The sequence below is a fragment of the Panthera onca genome, chromosome F2 (assembly GCF_046562875.1).
Source record: "Panthera onca isolate mPanOnc1 chromosome F2, mPanOnc1 haplotype 2, whole genome shotgun sequence".
NCBI lineage: Eukaryota > Metazoa > Chordata > Mammalia > Carnivora > Felidae > Panthera > Panthera onca.
Genome location: NC_138356.1, coordinates 18,721,723 through 18,744,830, shown reverse-complemented (window position 1 = coordinate 18,744,830; position 23,108 = coordinate 18,721,723). Strand labels below are relative to the sequence as shown.

Sequence of the window (23,108 nt, the reverse complement as noted above, 5' to 3'; positions counted from 1 at the left end):
TAATCAAGCATGCTTACATAATGACACCTCCATAAAAACCGAAAGTATGAGGTTCAGAGAGCTTCTCGGTTCGCAAATGCTTGGAAGTGCTGAGAGAGTGGCATGCTTGGAGAAGGCATGGAAGCCCTGTGCCCTTTCTCCATGTGGGCCCTATGCTTCATCTCCATCTGGCTATTCTGAGTTGTATCCTTTACTAAGAAACCAATAGTATTTTGCAATACTATTTACTAAAAGTAAAACTTTCTCTGAGTTCTGTGAGCTGCTTTAGCAAATTAATGAAACCCAAGGTGGGGGGGGGGGGTCCTTGAAACTTCCAATATATGGTGGGTCAGAGGCACAGATGACAACCCATACTTGTGATTGGCATTGAGGTGGGGGCCATGGGAGTCTTCTTGTAGGACTGAGCTCTTAACCTGTGGGATCTGACAGTCTCCACACAGTGTCAGAATTGAATTGAATTGTAGACACTTAGCTGATGTCACAGAATTGCTTTGTGGTGTGCGAAGGGTACATACACTGGAATTAGTGTCAGAAATGTAGCCTTTGTGTCCTCAACCATTGACTTTTATGATCCAAAATTGCCCTATTTATAAGTAAAATGTTTTTATAGTGCTTTAATTTCAAACTATGCCTTTACTGCTGCCACAGGAAAGATGCTTACCTATAAATGTTGACCTCAATCCCTAATCTTTATGAATAAAGTATTTTTCAAGTTATATTTGTTTTCTAGAATTTAAAATAATCTGCTAAAAAGGAAAGCATCATATTTTATTATGATTGACATAGTCTTTAAAAATTTAGAGGCATTGGAGAATGTATTTTATAGCTTCTTTTGACCTGTCTTTGAGAAATAGCTAATACTCAGTACAAGCTTTCTTCTTTAAAGAAAAAAATTAGGGAAAATACAGTCAAATTAGATGTCTTGGAAAATTCGCCCTTGATTTTGATCAGAAATTTCAGGTATACCAGTTTTCATAGCAGCCATAGCTTATGTCATATGAAAGAAAGATTTTTTTAAATGCACATTTTAAAAGGAATACTATTCTTTGTTAACTAACTAAAATTTAAATAAAATAAAAAAAGGAATACTATTTTTATTAGACTCTAGGAAAACTTTTGGATGGTTGAAGTGTGGGATTTTTTAAATGTGCTTCTTTGTTTTTAACCAAAAATGATGTCTTATGAAACTGCTTTAGGCCTTTTTCTGGGTTTCTCACTAAAGCAAAGATGAAAGCATATTTGGGAAGTCCAGACAGTTCTTATTTTTCAAAAATTGACTAACTTGGCACACAAGCCTCCTAGTTAAGAAAAATATAATGTTCTTGACACTAAAACTTGCTGTTTTATTTATATCTCTTACCCTCTTTCTATATTAGTTTTACCGTAACTATAATCTCTGTCATCCTACAACCACTCCCCCCCCCCCCCCGCCAGCTTACCCCACACATCCTTTTCCCCACCCCCATTCTTTGTGACATGCAGTTGACTTTTCCTCAATTTTGTGAAATGTGCAGTGCAATCCCAGCTTCTATGTGGGTCCCCAAGCTTTTCTCTCCCTATCCAGTTTACCCTATATAAGTTTTCCTGTGCACAAATGTAAGGCTGCTGCTGGCGTTTTTTCAAGACACCTCACCAGACTTGCATTACTTGACATAGACTTCCTTGCCTTACATTTCTGCGATGATGAGAAAGTATGATTAGTTATCCAGGGGTTTCAACCCAATATGCACTTATGAAAAAGATAAAAGAAGATAATAGTAGGTCTTTCCTCAAGTCAAATCAAATTTATCAGTGGCAATACTGACATTACTAAAAACAAAAACTGGACAAAACAAGCATCCTAGAAACCAAATTTGCAGTCCAAATCTTAAGAGCCCCTGGGGCACAGATGTATTAATATACATATGTGCAGATATATATACTAATTATTAATATATTTACAAATATGGCAGATATTTCATTCAGGCTAGGTTGATGATGTTAACACATCCATTTGCAATTAGTGATTGTGTTTTAAGTAAAGGAACTGTAAAATATTCATTTCATTTCAGAAGGGCAATTAATTCAGGAGAATGTGGTTTCCTAATGAATGCCATCTTTTTTGGGCTTTGATGGTCTTTATTCTGTATGTGTGTGTTACTGTGGCCAAAGATGTAAAATATGTTTCTGGATAAGATACATATACTACTTAAGAATGTGAACACAAAGAGTCTTACCTTCGAATTCAAAGAAATGAAATATTTATGGCCATATGTGAGGGGTTTTTTTGCTTTTTTGTTTTTATTTTTTTAATGTTTATTTATTATTGAGAGACACAGAGAGACAAAGCATGAGCATGGGAGGGGCAGAGAGAGGAGGAGACAAGGAATCCAAAGCAGGCTCCAGGCTCCGAGCTGTCAGCACAGAGCTCGACTCAGGGCTTGAACCCGCAAACCGCAAGATCATGTACCTGAGCCAAAGTCGGACGCCCAACTGACTGAGCCACCCAGGCGCCCCGGCCATATGTGTTTTTGACATAAACTGAGTAGTGTCATTTTCCTGCCTTAAACAAATGGTAAGCCTTTCATTCCCCTTGTGTCAGCTTTTGCCTGATCATATCTCTATTTGAAGGCAAGTCCAATCTAGGCAAATGTAGAGCAAGTGGAATTAGTTAGGAAAGTTACATTTAGAAGTAAAATCTCTTTTCCTCCAGATTGATGAGTTTATACCCAGAATTAACATTAGTGTGAATTCTTAGATTTTCATGTGGGGAATAGCCCCCTGCAGACATGGCAGAAATATAAACCCAGAAAACCTCAGTCATAGCCACTTTATATCATTTTCTCCCATTAAAGGCTAAAATTGCATCTCTAAAATAATGGGTTTGGGGAATAAAAACATTTATATAGAATAGCTTAAGGCAAGTAGCCTAATTTTCAGAATGTAATAAATAAAACTAAGAATAAAATTGTAGCTTTATGAATACATGCAATGCAAGGGAAGTTGTGTATTAAAATTAAAATATCATTGCATGGAAATGAGCTTCCTGAACTGGTAAATGCACTGTTCAAAGAAAAATATTTCAAAGGCATATTTCTCTACATGATTAAGATTCTTTACAATTAAAAACCTCTGTCTTAAAAATATTCTTCAACTTCAAAGGCATTTCTAGTCAGGAAATCCCCCGAGATTCCTTGGTGACACTTCTCTCTCTCTCTCTCTTTTTTTTTTCTCAGTAATAGGAAATTACAATACCAAAATACAACAGAACCCACACATCTGTTAACTACTTTTGCTACGGGTACTCAGTTGATGCAAGATGCCTCTGTTGAAGCCTGGGGGAGGAGGCACAAAGCAAAGGAATGCCACCAGCAAACAGAGGCACCGATTCCAGAGATAAAATGATAAGAGAAAGGAAGAAAAATGGAATAGCCAATTTGTAGAACAAGCCAGTTTGTATTCACTTTAGAGTTTATGTGTATATGTGAGTGTGTCTGTATATGTGTGTATTTTGTCTGAAGACAAAGGTACTCAATGAGTGTTGGTTGACTGATCAATCTTTCTTTTGCGAAATAGAAATCCCTCTGGAGAAACTGCATTGAAATAGTCACTTCTAATTCAAAAGGTAGTTTTCCTATTAATGTTATCAGGATCAAAATATTCAACCTCTTAATTTGCTCAATAGGTCTGCAGATATAAATTAAATATATGTATTGGGAAAAACATAACAATCTTTCCAATGAGATCTTCATCATCAAACATTCAATACAGTATCAACAGTGCCAACAGAGTATTTATCCTCTGTCCCAGAGACTGTGGCAAATACTTCATAGGATTCTAGAAACAACACTACACAGTAGCTATTAATACTCCGTTTTATAGATTAAAACATTAAGGTTGTGCCTAAGCTCTCAGTGAATTGGTAACAAATCTGGGTTTTACTCAGTGTGTCTAACCTGAAAGCATATTTGTTCATCTATGCAAGGAGTTTTCAAAGAGTGCTCCTCTGACCAAACACAATAATATTATCCAGAAACTTATGAGACATGCAAATTCTCAGGCTCTACCCGAGGTGTACTGAATTACATATCCTGAAGGTAGAACTTAGTGATCTGGTTTTTAACAAACCCTCCTGGAAATTCTGAGGCCTGCTCAAACTTGAGAATCACTGCTTTATTCAATGCTAACTTGAATATATACTATCATGTTATAATTGATATAATATGACAAAGATTTTTTTTTTGCTTGACTAAACCTTAGTTCTCCTAGGCCCATCTGTTTGCGCTCCTGTAAAATCCAGTTTTAGTAAGAACTCCACCAAGTAGTTTAACCAACATTTTCCTCTCTCAATATCTCATCACCTTCAATATATGATCAAGTTCCTCATCTTTCTCCATCCCTCAGATGATATTTGATCACCCTGGCCTATCTTCAGCAAGAATCCTGTTTACTCAGAATCCCCTTTACTTCTGGTGTTTCCACTTACTAATTTTCCATCCACTGACCCACACCCTGCTCTTAATCTATAAATTCCCACATGCCCATGCTATATTTGGAGTTGAGCCCCATCTCTCTCCCACACTGTGCAATCCCATTACAGCAGTCCCTACACCTATCGCAGTCTGCCTCACCATCTTTAACAAGTATCATTAAATATTTTTTTAAAAAAACATACACAAATGTATTAAGCATGACTCAAACTCACTATCTGGAAGTTGTGCAGCTGAGTCATTCTTTATATTATATCACAAATATCCTTGTAAATTTCAGTAAAATAATTTTAGGAGTACCAAATCTATAATTGACTCCAATAATTTTTATTAGCATTTTTACAAAGTGAAGAGATTGGCGCTATACATATTTGTCAAAATCAAATTGGAATAACCAAGTTATTTCTTTGTAAATATAAGATTAAAAAGAAAGTTAAAAGATAATTTTAATAAACAATAATTCTGGGGGTGCCCGGGTGGCTCAGTCAGTCAAATGGCTGACTCTTGATTTTGCCTCAGGTCATGATTTCATGGTTCATGAAATCAAACCCTGCATCAGGCTGTAGGCAGTCAGTGCAGAGCCTGCTTGGGATTCTCTCTCTCTCCCTCTAACTCTTTTCCTCTCGTTCGCTCTCAAAAACAAATACATAAACATTTAGGGGCAACTGGTGACTCAGTTGGTTAAGCATCTGACTTTGGCTGAGGTCATGATCTCACAGTTTGTGAGTTCAACCCCACATCAGGCTCTGAGCTGACAGTGTGACAGCTGAGAATCCCTGCTTGGGATTCTCTCTCCCCAGCTCTCTCTGCCCCTCCACCCCATCAAAATAAATTTCAAAAAACAAATAAATAAACATTTTAAAATATAAACGGTAATTCTGAAATTGAAATTGCATTTGTTAACCCTTGTTAATCAGTTTGACTCTTGACTGACATTTATTATTAACATATAGAGGGGCGCCTGGGTGGCTTAGTTGGTTAAGCATCCATCTCTTGATTTTGGCTCCAGTTGTGATCTCACAGTTCACGAGATGGAGCCCTGCGTTGGGCTCTGTGCTGACAGCAGGGAGCCTCTTGGGATCTCTCTCTCTCCTTCTCTCTCTGCCCATCCCTCACTCACTGTCTCTCTCTCTCTCAAAATAAATAAATTAAGAAAATACAGACATCAGCTCATGTGTAGATGGTTAAGTTTTCATAGATTGATTATAATCAGCCACAGCTACTATGTGTAGCCAACCCTTCTAACATTTCAGAAATATATTAATCTAATTTTAAAATAGACTGTTTTTATATATCACACACAAAAATACCTATCTCCGGATTGATAAAGTAATGAACGACAATGTACGACTACCATTAAAAAAATAGTTCAATTTTAAGAAATCATTGAAATCATGTAAACTAATACCAGCAACTTATAAATAGGAAAAATTAATTTCAATGAGATAACATGGACTTTCCCCAGTACTATAACTTTTACCTTACATGCAGTGGATGCTAGTAGCTAATCTCTAAAGGTGTCTTCCAACCAATTTCTTCTCTCCCTATATGCACAGGACACTTTTTAAATCAAGAGTGGAGCACGCTCACTTTAGTGGCAAATATATTGAAATTGAAATGATACAGACAAGATTAACATGGCCCCTGCGTAAGGATGACTCACAAATTTGTGAAGCATTCCATATTTTTGGTGATTGCATATTTTGGTGATTTTTGGTGTGGAGGGGTCAACCTCTCCTCATACCTCTGTGATGTTGGTCTTAGGCCTGGCCACAGTGGTATCTCTGACTTTGGCTACTATTGTCCTGAGCCTTGCTAGGAGGCATCACACTGCTTCCCCCTATGATATGCCCTGTGTCTGTTTCCAAAACAAAAAAAAACAAAAAAAAAAAAAGTGAAAAAAAAAGAAGACTGGAGCTTCTTTCCTCTACCTTTGTTTGAGAAAGACTTTATTTTTCTTTCACTTTTGAAACTGGCTTTCACTGGATGTGGGATTTTCCTGCAGCACTTTAAAGATGCCCCTCTACTGTCATCTTTCTTATATTGTTTCTGACTAGAAGTCTGTTGTTTATCTTATTACTATTCCTCTGTATGTAAGTATTCAGAGATTGAGCTTAAGATTTTCTTTTTGTTTTCAGTTTCCAACAGTTTGAATAAGATGTGCCTAGGCTTGGTGGGTTGTTTTGTTTTTTTTTAATGAATTCTTCTTGGTGTTCTTTGAGGTTCTGAGATCTGTGGTTTGATGTCTGACACTAATTTTGAAAATATTCCAGTCATCATTTCTTCAAATATTTTTTTTTGCCCCATTCTCTCTTCCTTTTCCTCTGGGAGTCCAGTTATGCATATGTTATACTATTTGATATTATACCATTTGATATCATATGGTCTGTTTGATTTTTCACATTTTCTTCCTCTTTGTTTTTCAATTTGAATAATTTCTATTGACCTATCTTCAAGTTCACTAATTCTTTTCTAGGCTATGTCAAGGCTACTGATTCGCCCATTAAAGTCACTCTTTATCTCTGTTACTTTATTTTTGACTTCTGGCACTTCCATTTGACTTTATCTTATAGTTTCTAACTCTGTTGAAAATGCCTTTCTTATCTTGCGTTTTTCTTTTCCATCAGAGCCTCTAACAAATTAATCGTGGTTATTTTAAGTTTTCTGTCTGATAGTTCCAGCGTTTTTGTCATATCTGAGTCTGGTTCTGATAACCACTTTATCTTTTCAGACTTTGTTTTCCTTGCCCTTTTGTGTATCTCATAAAGTTTTGTTGTTGTTGTTGTTGTTAGAATCTGGCCATGTTGTACAAAACGCTAGATAATGAAGTAAATAATTTTTTCAAGTTTAGAGATAAGCCTGCCTCTTTTCTGTAAGGTTTGTAGAATGGAGTTTTATATTCATCTAGTCAGAAGTTGGCAGAGTTTGAAGTTTTTTACTACTGTGATTACCCTCAGTGCGTTACTGCATCAGATTCTTCTAGTGATATCTTGTGTTTACAGTAAGAGTTAATTTACCCATGGATTTTCTCAACACTTGCTCCCTGTTTGGCCCCATATCTTTCCTTTGTACTAGTTTCCCACTGTACATTCCACTGTTACTTATACTCAACAATTGTTAATGTGGTGGTGGGGAGAGAGGCTCATTTTCTGATGCTCTAATTAAACCTCAGGCAGGCACTATGAACATTGTGAGTATGCCCTTTACGGATGTTCCTGCATCTTCTTCAGATGTTAAATTTGGTCTAGCACATATTCATTCCCTCCACCAGGGGTAAAGGTTTTTTCCCCTTGTTTCCCTTCCCCAGCTACAGTAGGTTCCCACCAGTACTCAAGCTCTGGTTTTAGTTGTCCTTTCCCCTATGGATTAAGACTTTTGTTCCATAAGGGAGATAAATCCAGGTAAAGCTGTGGCTGTGCCTGCTGTTCCCTGCCTAAACCAGCACCTTGGGGAAGTGTTCTTGGAATTCTTGTTGGTCTTCTCTGTGAGCACCTGGTAGAGTTCTTAACTGGAAAAGCTGCAAGGGCATGCAATCCTTCCCATGTCTATAGCCTCCTGGGGCTTCATATTCTCCTTCAAGCTCATATTTAGTCTTTAGCAACTCATTAAAAGTTGCTAGCTGAATATTCTTACCAGCTTGTATGTTGTTTGGTGGTATCTGTCCAAGATAAGCAAATGCTTACATTTTATTTTTCCCTGTGGGTACCTCTCTCTCTATAGATTTTAAGTAGGTGATTGTTCAGTGACCTAAGTTTTTGTAAGGGTTTACAAAATGTCAGTAGTACATGATTTGTCCTGTCTTGTCTTATTGTAGAGGTTGGAGAGATGTTTTATACAGCTCTCTAATCTGAGTTGAAACACTCATTTCTCTCCTATAAAAATCATTTGAAAATCACCTTATCTTGTGATTAGCTTTCACCAGTAAAATACAGTGGATGTGACATCCTCAGACTTTGAGACCAGACTTACAGAAGAGTGATAGCTTCCACCAGCTGCCTCTTAGAATTGTAAGCCACTATGAAAGAAATCTAGCCAATCCACTGAAGAGAGAAGCCACATGTAGGAGCCCCAAGGTTCCCAACATGTGAGTGAAGAAGCCATTTTGGGTGATCCAGCCCCATTTGCCATCTGACTGCAATCACATGTAGACCCTAAGCAAGACCAGCAGAATAACCACTCAGCTGAGCCCTAGTCAACACACAGAATCATGCAAAAATAATCAGGTTGTTATTTTGAGCTACTAAGTTTTGAAGTGCTTTGTTATTTAGCAATAGATAGTAAAGCAATGATCAATAAATATTTGTATTATAAATAAATGAAAATGAGGGGCACCTGGGTGGCTCAGTCAGTTAAGTGTCTGACTTTGGCCCAGGTCATAATCTCGCAGTTCATGGGTTCAAGCCCTGTGATGGGCTCTGTGCTGACAGCTTAGAGCCTGGAGCCTGCTTCAGATTCTGTGTCTCCCTCTCCCACTGCCCCTCCCCATCTCATGTTCTCTCTCTCTCTCTCTCTCTCTCTCTCTTTCAAGAATAAATAAACATTAAAAATTTTTTTTAATGTTAAACATATTACTGCAGTGTTTAGATAGGTCTCTAAATACCACATCTGCCTCCTTCTAAGAGTATTAGGTGGCAAATATGTAAGGCAAAGGACTAGGAAGAGAAAACAATCAACCCAAAGAATCTAGCAAATGAAAAGTGTGGTTATTTTTCCCCAAAGGGGATGAAGAATCAGTCTAGAGAATCAATGTGTTGTCTTGACCAAAGCAGACATTCAACAAAATGTAGCCACATGAAGCTCAAAATTAATTTGGGTGGAACTGAGAAGCCATTTGATTTGAATTTAAGGATCTTTCAGAGCCAGTCTTTGTGGATTATATTATTATTCCAAGGAAATTACCCCAAATGTATGTATAATATCTGAAAACATTTCCATGCTTATTTTAATTGGAAACTTGCCTGATTTACTTTAAAAAATATTTGTTTAAAGTTTTAACTACTCTGAAGAGTCAGAAAATGACTAAAAATCGTCAAAACTGACAATTTTACCGACTCAGATAATAAATTATACCGCATACAATCAGTGCTGTTTTCTAACCAGAGCCTCTCTTAGAACTCAATTAAAGTTTAACAAAGAAGTACTAATGAGATGAATGAGTCAAAGACTGGTCAGCACAAAACAAAAATAAATTCCAGGAATTTAGATAAATAGGGCAAGTTCACAATTGGGATAAATTTAGAAACCTCTCTGAAGTATAATATTAGTTCCCTTATCAAGATTTCCTTAAAACAATTACTTTTATAAATCTTCTACTCCTGATGAGAAGAACGTTATGATCATAATACTGTATAATTTTATAAGATGATGACCCTATCTGCCCCAGGCCTACATAGCTGAAAGTTAATGAAGTGTGCCTTCCCACAGAGACAGATTTCTCAGGCTATAATTGAAGAAACTGTATATACACTTTATGGCACATGAAGTAATTTTTTACACTCTAATTTTAACTTCCAGAATTTAATCTTTGACTTCCTAGGTTGCCTAGCTTAATTCAGCCTGGCTGACTAGTGCAAGAACTGAAGTCATTAAGATTAGAGAGCAGCGATACTACTTTGCTTTAAGGAGGTAAAAGTACCATGAAAATAATGTCTTTTTTTGAGCTGTAATTAAAACAATGGTCAAGGCAGTAATAACAAGTGAATAGAGGCAGCTGTGAGAATTTGTGCTTGGGATTTCCTGTGGAAGTTGTAGATTTTTCCCCCTTTTTCTCCTTTTTGATGGTAGTCAATGAATAAGACTTTGTTTATGTGATATAATGCTTCCTGCACAGGTGTAGCTTGAGATTTAGGAGGAACTTAAAGGCAGCATGAATCTACAATTTCTTTTATTATTACAGATGGCTGTGTTGCAGCTGAGATTTTAAATTCTTCCTCAAAGAGAACAATGTAATTGTAAATTGTATCATAGTAGCCACTGTTGAGCTGGAGTTATTTTAATAAAGGAAAAAGTAGCATCTAATGTTTATTAAGACTTCACTATCTACAAGGCACTGTATAAAGCCTAGCTATTCTAATTCTCAGATACATCGGCTAAAAAATAATATTGTTCCCATTTAAAGATGTCATCACTGAAGCTCAGAAATAAGGAATCTATTTAAGGCTCTGAAACAAAATTGGTGGCCAAATTATAATATGAAACCAGTTGCTCATAATGTGATGTTTTAAGATACACTGTGATGATAATTAGGAGGCTTAAGTTATTAATAAATAAATTAACTGATTTCATAAATTCAATATTTATTGTGTGCCCCCTATAATCCAAAGCTTTGGAAAGCTTTGAGGAGGCAGAGAATTAGCAAAACTTAGTATTTTATTTTGGAAGCTTATTCTGTAAGATAGATCTCTGACGGTTTATGTTGACGAATCACCTCTCCTCAGTGAGACTGTCAGCATTCATTTATCCATTCATTTGATAAGAATGTATTCAGAACCTGTTCTGGGCTAGGTCCTTTTTAAACACTTTATAAGTAGTGAAGAAAGCAAGTAAGAAAAATACACCTTCTCTCTCATAACTCACCAAGTAGTGGAGGAGGCATTTAACAAGATACATAAATAAAATATATAAAATATTATTTAATAATGATTACTAAGGAGAAATAAATAAATAATGGAAGGGGGAAGGCATAGGAGGGTTGCAGTAACAGAAAGGGTAGCCAGAGAAGTCCACAGTGAAAAATGACAATGTAAAAGCCTTACGAAAGTAAGGGGAAGAAGCATGACGATAGATAGATGTCTGGGCAAAGAGCCTTCTTAGCACAGGTGGAGTGAGTGTCAAACTCTGAAGCAGGAGTTTTTCTGGGGAGGCTTTTGTGACTGACGCTGATGGTTGGGGAGAATGGCAGTAGATGAGGTCACAGGGAAAAGAGGGCCAGTTGTACAGGGTTTATAGATTAGAGTGAGGATTAGAGAGGGGTGGAATGCTGTTGGGTAGTTTTGAGTAGTGGGATGACATGACTGGACTTTAGTTTTGAGTTGATTCAACTGCATACACTTGTGTCTTGCAGCCCAACACAAAGGATTATATCCTTTTCACTTAAAACACAACCAATGCAGCTTGATATGTAGACCTTCAAGAGTGGTTCAGATTTGGCACAGAAGAGGCTGCCTGAAGAAAGGATAAATTAACTTCTCTTGAATAAAGTATTTCCTGTATTATTTTCAGTGTGTCCATGGCAAATGAGAGGCTCTCAGCCAAGGGATACAACACCAAGCACTGTTTTTAGCAACTGCTTTAGGGGGTGTGTGCAGAGCTATGGAACTGTTTTTCAAATTTTGTGAAAATGCATCCTTTCAGCACTTCTCCCACCACCCCAAGGCAATCTATTTTTAAATAGTAAATCACGCCCCCAAAATAATTACCATGGGATATTTTTCCCAATAAGAATAGGTCAGCCTGAAAATGGTTGATATTCTCACCCAAGGGCACTTTCTACATGTTGAATGCCTCACAGTTGTGGTTCTTGTGAGACCTTAGAGTCAAGGTTTGATTGATGGTAGCAATTTAGGAATCTTTTGTGGGGTTTTTTTCCAGATTTTATTTTTTACATAATTTCTACACCCAACATGGGGCTTGAACTCACAACTCTGAGATCAAGAGTTGTACACTCCACCAACTGAGCCAACCAGGCACCCCAATAGCAGTTTGGGCTTAAGTGGCTTTCCTAAAGTTACACACTTCCTTGTTGGCAGAGGTGGAAGGATGCCTTCTTCATGTAGCTCATGAAGGAGCATCCTCACCGTGCTAGGTGCAGTCCTGTGTACTTTAGGCTCACTGACCATGAATGAAATTGTACTTCTGTGATGTAGGTGTGGTGTTCTCACTTTGCAGGTGTACAAAGTGGGACTCACGGAGACTGAATAACTTTCTAGGATCACAACCGGTAGGTGGTAGCTCTCAGGCTACCTGGCCATAAAGCCCTCCCTGCCTTTTTTTTTTTAACTAGGCAACCTTCCTATTTAGAAAAGTACCGAGGATCCTTAGAGATCATGATGTCCCACACTCTCATTTTAGGTATGAAGGATAGTGATTCAATTTTACAATCCTGAGCTGTCGTATCTAGTCTTTGGAACCTTCTGCATCTATATAAAGTTCAAAAGCAGTCCATCCTTGAAGGTGAATAGCTGACCCCCACAGCAAAGCCTATATTTCCAATTAGAAAAAGCCAGGGCATGTGTCTCTCCAGGAAGTATTTCAATAGGTTGGCTTTATCTTACACCATATAAACTTCAAAAGTAGCTTATAAATGTTAGCAAGGAGACAATTCTATTCAGAAAGAAGAGAGTAAGACCTTCTAATCCTTTTAAAATCCCCATGTTATTATAAGTTTATTCTCTCCTACATTGAACGTTATATTCTAGGGACTGAACCTGGATCACTTAAAGGAATATGTTTCAATAAGTACTTCTTACTTGCTTTAAGATGGAAGTGAAGTGATTAACTATATTTGACAGTATTGGCATTACCAGTGATTCCATATTTGAAATATTTTTTAGATTATCTTCACTAACCATCTCTGAACTAGAGTTTTGGAAGTTAGTCTGTAAGATCGGACCCAAATTCAACTTTTCCACTGATTTTAGTAAGCATGAACCTGGAAGCTATTAAGATATACCTTAAAAACTTCTCTGTTTACTCTTCTACTTACCCATGGGGGTGCTAGTTGAGGTAGAATTTCTTTGGTAGAAACCATTCAGTGATTCAGGGAACTCACTAGCTTTTGATTGTCAGTATTTTTCTGGAATAAATGCTATTACTTAAGCAAAAAGACTACAGCCTTGGCAATGGGTGAACGTACTTTCAAAACCCAGATAAAGAAATAAGTCTAGTCTTCCAAGAAAATTCCAAAAGACTTTGTATACTATTAATCAGCACATGTTAACATGCATGAGAAAAAATAAATAGTGAAGGCTTATTCAAAATTAGTCTAGGTACAAACATCATTCTGTCCACACCCCCATCCTCCTCCTGATAATAATCAGTGATGCTAAGCATTTACTGGTATGCCATTTCAGGTAATGCTTTGAAATGAAATTCCATGGGCAGGAAATGTTGCTTTAGTATTATTGAAAGAAAAAAAAGGAGGATATACCAAAAAAGTGACCTGTACTCTTGAGAATCTTTTTCAATCTTAAAATCAAACTAAGGCAACATATACATTTCATATATATGTATGAAATGAGATCAGTCATTCCAAATGACAATTAGAAGCTGATGTAAAGTAAATAGGTAACATATTCATCCAATAAACATTTGTTTCACACTTACTGATCTATTTTGCTTCAGGCATTATGCTCAACTGAGAAAAAGGGAATTTCATGAACCATCAGCTTACTGCCCTACTCTTGTAGTAATTGTAATCTTGAGAGGAGAAGGAAGCATGATAGCAAAATATCAGGCTGTTAGCTGGCAGGGGCTGGCATAAAGATAGCACAGATTTTGCATGGGGACACAAAAAAAAGGATGGGGGACCTAGTATGGGCATTTACAGAACACTCAGGTGAAGTTTCATCTTGTACTGAAGGACAAACAGGAGTTAGCCCAATGAAGAGGATGTGAGTAGAGCACTAGAAACCAAGTTGGGGGAGGGAGGGCAGGTAATTAATTCTGTAAGTGAGAAAGAGAAAGCGTGCTTTAGAATTCTAGGTGTTTGAGATGACAGCAGAGGCTCTCAAACTTAAGACTGCTTCAGAATCCCCCAGGGGGCTTGTGGAAACACAGACTGTTGGGCTCCATCCCAGTTTCTGATTCAGTAGGTGGGGGGTGGAACCCTGAGCAACCTGCATATCTGACAAGTTCCCGGGTGGTGCTGATGCCACTAGTGGGAGCACCCTGCACTAAAATGCCTGGACTACAACATAACATGTGTCGTAAGTCATGGCATGAGCTCTGGCTGAAGCCGTAAGTTGGGCTTCTCTCTCTTCCCAAAGGAGCTGAAGGGAAAGAGAGATCACTGAAGACTCTAAGGCAAAGAATGACATGTTGGAATTTGGGTTTTAAGAAAGATTATTCTGGATGCATTGAAAATAGTGGAGAACTACAAGACTGAAGATTAATTTGGACCTCCACAGTAATTCAGGGGGAAAGATGGCGGGTCACTGAGGAAACTAGAGTCAGAGCAAGGTACAGAGCTGAGTCCAGGAGGCTAGAGAGGGGACTCTAAATGCATCACCAAACGAAGGTTCCAAGGATTAAGAATCACAGAGACAAGCAAGAGCAGAAGGTCCTGGCCATGACCTGAACAGGCTCTTTTTCTTCCTCCTCAGAAGGGTCAACCATGTTCAGAATACCACGGATGGAGGGGAGTAAGAGCCAGGGAGGTGTTGATCTTAAAGCGATCAGTATTATCATTGGAGCATTTTGAGATTCTATTAATTACTGATTCATACGGTAATCTACTTAGAGTTTCAGATAAACTGTAAAACCACCCCCAGATTAGTCAATGAAGCTGAAGCAAAAGCAAGATATCAAGGAGGTTACAGTAATATTTCATTTATGCTCTCTAATCTCCTTGAGGATACTGGTTTGATCAAAACTAGTTTCCAAATTCTATCATAGTCAAGTGCAAGAACTATTTATGTTACATCTAACTATAAGTGGAGCATTTTAATCATAAACTGGGCAAAGTGAGGTCTTAAGCCAACAGGATACAGTTATTAAGAATATCCAAGAACTGCTCCTCTCATTAATCATACTAAAATAATTTGAACCTCCAAAAAATGAAACAATGGCCAAAGTTATTTTCCATTTAAAGAGTTACTATTATCTGGAGGAAATATGTCTTGTTATTCTGTATTGATTTCCAAAAGAGGACAATTACGGTTTATACAAAAATAATCTTAGTCTATAACAGATGTAGGAGAAAATGCACACACACACACACACACACACACACACACATGCTAAAGGAGTTTATTGCCAGTGTGTATTTTTTTTCTTAAGAGTGCATTAAACATTCCTCTAAATAAATTAAATTCTTAATTTCATATATACTTTCATCACTTATTTACTCTCATATGTGCACCAAGTAAGTTGCTCAAAGATAAAACTTGGAAATATTTGGAAGTTACAGAAGAATGGGCTTTAAAACACATTTTAAATCCACGTAAATGTTTAAGGCTGGAGAAGTTTTAGGAGAGAGAAAATATCCATTTTCCAAAAGGAAAAAGACAGTTGGCAAATTGGGACAAAAGCAATGTGGAATTGTCGTTAATGCTAACGAGAACTGCATTCTCATCAAGAGAAAAATACAAGCTCCATCAAATGCAATAATCTAAGCTATTCAAGCACATTGATCATAGTGAGAAACAGAACAATTTTGAAAGCTCTCAGAAATGAAGATACCAACATTCCTCAAATAACAGAGGCTCCAAAAAGTAGCAAATCTCCATTTTCTTTTTTCTTTCCCTTTTATGTTTGCTTGCAGTTGCAAACAAAGGCTGCTAAGGAGGCTCTTTACAGCAGTAGGTGCTGTTGGGACACCTCTGGTCACTGCATTACCGGCCCAGTCACTGATGCTTGTTAAAATCAGAACCATGTTATCTTGTTTAGCTTCAAGATGAGATTCTGTATCAAATTTGTGAACAGCAGGGAGCAATGTATAAATTAGAACACGTTCTTCAGGATCTCACTTCCTCTTCAAGGGCTGGAAAAGTGCCCAGGTCTAGAAACCTCTCAATCGGCTTGCAAAGACTGATTCAGTATATTGTAGGGTTAGGGGACAAAGAAATTATTTCTCTGCAAGAAATCTTAGAAGCACAGATTTGGAAGAGACTGTAAAGATTGTCCGAAGGTTCAAATCACTTATTTAACTTTTCCATGACTTTACTAAAACATACAAGCTTAGCTAGCGCCCATTCTCTCATGCCAATATGGAACCTCATGAATTCTTTTGACATTCAGGTTTGCTCTAATGAGTAAACAAGTATTTCTGTCCCAAAGTAAGCTACATTGAATCTAAAACAGTGACTATTAACAATATTTCATTACATAGAAGATCCTATCACCACTTTACAAGTGTAGGGGAAAATGTGTGCTTCAGTGGGAAACTGCACTGTTTAAGGCTTCAGAGCATAGTGGTTAAGGTTAAATGACTGATTCCATGGGGGCTCTTTGGACTTTATTATCTTTAGGCTATTTTACAACTTAAGTTGTAGAACACTGATAGCAGTGCAATCAGTAATGCCTATATAAATATACAAAGAAATTCTGTTCAGTGGAGGGAAACCCCTCCCCCAAATCCCATTCCCAGAGAAAAGAGGAGGAGGAGGGGGGAGGAAGCCTGTGTTGCATCCATTTGCATATTCATTCATTATTCTTGATCTGTAAATGACTCTGCTTTTTTGCATCTTTGAACCAGCTGTAACATCTTTTTTTGTATCCTAATTTAATTAATGAGATAAGATCTTTGACATAAATTCATTTTATATTTGTATGAAAATCATGATTTTGCCTTTTAAGAAACTATTTTCTAACACAACATAATGATTTTTTTTAAGTTTATTTATTTTTAGAGAGAGAGACAGAGAGCAGAGGAGGGGCAGAGAGAGAGGGAATAAGAGAATCCCAAGCAGTCCCAGAACTGTCAGTGCAGAGCCGGACACGTGGCTTGATCCCACGAACCGTGAGATCCTGACCTGAGCCAAAACCAAGAGGCAGACACTTAACCCACCAAGTGCCCCACAACACAATGATTTTTAAATAACTCCAGATAACAGTAACTCAATCAAATCCTTTTGTTTTCCTACTTGTGTTATTTTCTTCAGACTGCAATAGTAGTTAAAAATAGGATAGTTAATTAACCGTCCAATTGATCAAAAAGCTTTTAATTTCAGTTATGTTCTCCTGGCTCTGTGCTGACAGCTTGGAACCTAAAGCCTGCTTTAGATTCTGTGTCTCCCTCTCTGCCCCTCCCTTGCTCGTGCTCTGAGTCTCTGTCTCTCAAAAATAAATAAACATTAAAAAAAAATTTAATTTCAGTTATGTTCTCACATTGTGCCCTGAACAAAAGGTTAAAGCTTCACTAAGTAGTTAGCGAAATATTAAAGTCTGAGTGTGTGTGTGTGTGTGTGCATGTGTTGGGGGTAAAAAATACGAAATTGATTACACACTAGATATTAAAAACACTAACATAGGAGCCGGATGTGAAATTGACATATTGCAATGATCAAAATTCTATAACACTCCACCTGAAGTATCAGAAACATTAGGTTAGATTGAAACACTTATCATATGAGACATAATATAAAACTCCTTTGGTTATCTTAAAAGAAGTTATTTCCAACTGTAATAAAAATGATTTAAAACATTATGTCTTTGAGCTTTCCTTCAGTTTGTATTGCAAATAGGTTTAATATTTAATTGCTTTGACTATCATAAATAAAAAAGTAAAAGAAGCATTAGGTTTCTGCCACACTTAGTAATATCTCTAGATGGACTTGTTTATTTGACAGTCATGAAAAATTTATTATTTGTAACACATCATGCTGGATATTATTATACTTTATCTAAGATTCACTTCAATCTACATAGGTGTAGCCCTGTCAATACACTGTAAGGGAATGACTCTGATTTTACCACCTGACTCTGGCACTAACCTAAGTAGGCAAGATTAAAGAAAATACCTAGCAATTCCCATACTCTGCCTCCTCACCTCCTCATCCAAAATAGGGATAAGTCCTGTCAGACAGGTGACTATTATAAGGAATAAAACTATATAATAGATGCACAAAGAGTTGCAAAATCTTCTTCACATTTTAATTATTATTATATCTAACTGGAAATATGTACATTTCAGAAGCACATAGATAACTAGAGGAAGCTTTTGATCCTGGCCAGGGATTTAATTATTATTACTATAATTATTATTACTACCAGATATTTTCTATCCATTATTTCACCTAATGATCACAGTAACCCTACAACACAAGCATAATTAAAACCAATTTATTCAAAACAAATTATCAGGACCAGATGGTTCACCAATCTATTGTACTAAACAGTTAAGGAAGAAACTATACCAATTCTCTACAATCTCTCTCAGAATATAGAAGCAGAGGGAATACATCCTAACTCAGCCTCTTACCTTAATACCAAATCATGCAATATAAGAAAACTATAGACCTAATATTTCTCATGAACATAAAGCAAATACTTTAAAAAGAACAATTAGAAAATCAAATCTAAAAAAGTGTGAAAACAATTATACACCATGACAAAGTGGAATTTATCCCAGATATGCAAGGCTGGTTGAACGTTTGAAAATCAATTAATGTAATACATCATATCAATAGACGCAGAAAAAGCGTTTGACAAAATCCAGTACCCATTCATGATTTAAGAAATTTAAAAGGGGCACCTGGGTGGCTCAGTCAGTTCAGCGTCCAACTCTTGATTTTAGCGTAAGTCATTATCTCATAGTTCATGAGTTTGAGTCCTGTGTTGGGCTCTGCTCTTACAGAATGGAGCCTGCTTGGGATTTTGTCTCCCTCTCTCTCTGCCCCTCCCTCCACCCTTTCTTTCAAAATAAATAAGTAAACATTAAAAAATTTAATTCAAAACACCTCTCAGTAAATTAAGAATAGAGAGGCACTTTATCAACTTGATAAAGACTATTTACAAAAACCCTATAGCTAACTAATATTATACTTAATGGTGAGAAATTAAAAACTTTCCCATTAAGATCAGGTATGAAGCAGGGATATCCCTTCTTTTTGCTCCCTTTCAATATCCTACTGTAAATCCTTGCTAATGTAATAAGGCAAGAAAAGGAAATAAGACATAGATTGGGAAGGAAGACATAAATCTATTGTTGCTCACAGATTTTCTGTTGAAAATCCAAAAGAACTGATGAAAGTGTCCTGGAACTAATAAGCAAAACTCTGATAAATGATATTAAAGAAGAGCTAAATAAATGGTGAGATAATCCATGTTCATGAATGGGAACACTCAACATTGTCAAGATGTTTGTTCTTCCCAATTTGATCTATAGATTCAATACAATCTCATTTAAAATCCCAGCAAGTTATTTTATGGAATATCAACAAAATGATTCTAAAATTTATAGGGAGAGGCAAAAGATCCAAAATAGCCACCACAAATATTGAAGGGGAAAATAAAAGCAAATTTGGAAGACAAATGCTACCCAACGTCAATACTTACTCTAATGCTACAGATAACAAACTGAGGGTTGATGGGGGTGGGGGAGAGGGGAAAGTGGGTGACGGGCATTGAAGAGGGCCCTTGTTGGCATGAGCACTGGGTGTTGAATGGAAGCCAATTTGACAATAAGTTGTATTTAAAATAATAAAAATAATAAAAAAATAAATAAACCTACAGTAATCAAAGCAATGTGGTATTAGTGAAGCAACTGGCAAATAGATCAATGGAAGAGAATAGAGAGCCCAGAAATACACTGACATAAGTAAAGTCAGATGATTTTTGACAAAGGAGCAAAGGCAATACAATGGAGAAAGATCGTTTCTTCAACAAATGAAGCCAGAACAACTGAACATCCACATGCAAAGAAGTTGGCCTAGACACAAAAGTTTATACCCTTCACAAAAATTACCTCAAAATGGGTCATAGACCTACATGTAAAATGCAAAACTACAAAGTTTCTAGAAGACAACATAGGAGAAAACATAGATGACCTTAAGTGTTGTGGTGCCTTTTTAAATATAGCACCAAAAACATGATCCATGAAAGAAATAATAAGCTGGACTTCATTAAAATCAAAAGCTTCTGCTCTGTGAAAGGCAATTTCAAGAGAATTAGAAGACAAGTCACCTACTACAAGGATATTTTTGCAAAAGACACATCTGATAAAGGTTTGTTATATAAAGTATGAAAAGAACTTTTAAAACTCAACAGCAAAAAATCAAACTACCTAATTAAAAAATGGGCCAAAGACCGTAAAAGATACTTCACCAAAGATGATATATAGGTGGCAAATAAGTACATGAAAAGATGCTCCACATCATAGGTCATCAGGGAAGTGCAAACTAAAACAACAAGATACCGCTCTATACCCATTAAAATGGCCAAAATCCAGAACACTGACAACACCAAATGCTGGTGAAGGTGTGGTGCAACAGGAACTCTCAGACATTGCTGTTGGGAGTGCAAAATGGCACAGTCCACGTTGGAAAGCAGTTTGGAAAGCAGTACAAATCTAAATGTACTCTTACCATTTGATCCAGTAATCACACTCCTCGGTATTTACTCAAAGGAAGTGAAAACACATGCAAAAATGTGCAGTGGCTGATTATAGCAGCTTTGTTCATAACTGGCAAAACTGGGAAGCAACCCAGGTGCCCTTTAGTAGGTGAATGGCTAAACAAACAGTGGTACATCCAGACAATGGGATATTATTCAGCACTAAGAAGAAAGTTATCAAGCAATGAAAAACATGAAGGAACTTTAAATTCATATCACCAAGTAAAAGAAGCCAATCTGAAAAGGCTTCATATATACTGTTTTATTTCAACTACATGACTTTCTGGAAAAGGCAAAACTATAGAGATGATAAAAAGATCAATGGCTGCCAGGGGTAGAGGGGGAGGAGAAACAGGAGACGAATAGCACAAAGGGTTTTTAAGGTGGTGAAAATACTCTGTATAATGTTGTAATGACGGATATATGTCATCATACATTTGACCAAACCCATAGAGTGTATAGCACCAAGAAGGAATCTTAAAGTAAACTACGGGCTTTGGATGATTATGATGTGTCAATGTAGGTTCATCCTTGATAAAATGTACTCATTCTGATGAATGAGGTTGATAATGGGGGAGGTTAGGTTTATGGGAAATCTCTATACCTTACCCCCAGTTTTGTTGTGAACCTAAGAGTGCTCTAAAAAAAATAAAGTCTTAAAAAGAAACAAATTTACAGGTGATAAAGTGAGGATCAGGAAAGTTACATCATCTAGTAAGTATCATAGGTAACAAGTGGCTGAGTCAGCATTTGAACTTAGGCTGGCCTAGTTTCAAAGTACATACCTTTCTACCATTCTACATAGTTATTCATTATAATGAGAGATTTTAAACTGGTTAATTGAAGAAGTCAATATTCCTTAAAGAAATCTCCCATCAAGGATCAAATATAGTTAGCATGTCATAAAACTAGGACTTGAGGGGAGGGGTGCAGGGTTGAAATTTTTGTTAAGATATGAAACATTAGGGGATAATCAAGTATCTTGGTTATAAAAATAAGTCATATTATCAAAAGCCTAGAAATATGTGCTCTCCTTGGGAGGAAATAAACAATGATCCAATGTAAGAAATAGATTTTTTGAAGCTAAAATAAGAACATTAAAAACAAACCAAAGGGACACCTGGGTGGCTAGCCAGTTAAGCACCTGACTTTTGGTTTTGGCTCAGCTCATGATCTCACAATTGGTGAGTTCAAGCCCCGTGTTGGGCTTTGCACTGGGAACCTGTTTGGGATTCTCTCTCTCCTTCTCTCTCTGCCTCTCTCTCTCTTTCTGTCTCTCTCTGTCTCAAAATAAATAAACTTAATAATTAAAAAAAAAGCAGCTGCTGCAAATACCCATTACTGCGAATGTTTCCCTGACTAGAGAGAAAAAAGTCTGTCCAGAAATAGGAATCACCAGAACCTTCCTTATATTCACTGCCATTTAAATTAATCTTTTGAGAAAAGATGGGAAGTAAAACCTCTGAAGATATATGAGCGCATGAGGAAGAGTAGGATTAGGAGTGGAAGAAGCGGGACCAAGCCCTGAGCAGCTGCCACAAATAGTTTAAATCAAAAAGTAGAAGAGGGTACCTGGGTGGCTCAGTTGGTTAAGTATCTGACTCTTGATTTCAGCTCAAGTCATGATCTTACAGTTTGTGGGTTCGAGCCCCACAGTGGGCTCTGTGCTCAGTGTGGAGCCTGCTTGGGATTCTCTCTCTCTCTCCCTTTTTCTCTGGCCCTCCCCCACTTGCGTGCTCGCTCTCTCTCTCTCTCTATCTCTCTCAAAATAAATAATAAATAAACTTAAAAAAAAATAAAGAAAGATCTGGAAAAGGAGGCTGAGAAGGAGCCAGAGAAAGAAGTATAAAGTCAGAGGAGTGGGTGGTGATGGAAGCCTCAGGAGTCATGCTTTACAGAAGGAAATATGGTAAACTGGGTCGAATAAGGAGAAACCGACTGGAATGAAGGCAGCAGATTGTGCATTTATCTTAATAGAAAATGTCTCTGGTGATTTTAGAGATAGTCATTTTGGTGGAATCATGGGGATGGAAGCCAGATGGACAGTGTGGCGGGACAAACAGGATGTGATAAAACAGAGTCAGTGACCATAGAGAAGTTTCTCATAAGTTTGGCTATAAAAAGCAGGAAAACCCTAAAATGGTTGTGGGAGGGGGTGCAGGGTTGAAATGTTTGTTAAGATGGGAAACATTAGGACATATTTAAATGCTAATGGGATAGGTCAAAACCGAAAATATAGGAGGAAGAAATAATCAGTAGGGTAAAGTTTTTTAGCAAGTGAGAGAGGGTGGGATACCAAGTTGACAAGGAGGTCTGGCTCTTGAAGAAAGGAATGGACCTGGGAACAAGGAGGAGAGGATGAGTGCC

At 37.1% G+C, this 23,108-nt stretch overlaps 1 protein-coding gene and 1 non-coding gene across 2 annotated transcripts in view; both read left to right on the top strand.

The window, feature by feature from the left end:
• Nucleotides 1-23,108, top strand: part of CPA6 (carboxypeptidase A6) — a 559,011-nt gene that overhangs the window by 22,392 nt on the left and 513,511 nt on the right. The window lies entirely within an intron of this gene.
• Nucleotides 6,056-6,158, top strand: LOC132664909 (U6 spliceosomal RNA). Its single transcript, XR_009603902.2, has one exon. It is a non-coding gene; the product is annotated as a U6 spliceosomal RNA (small nuclear RNA).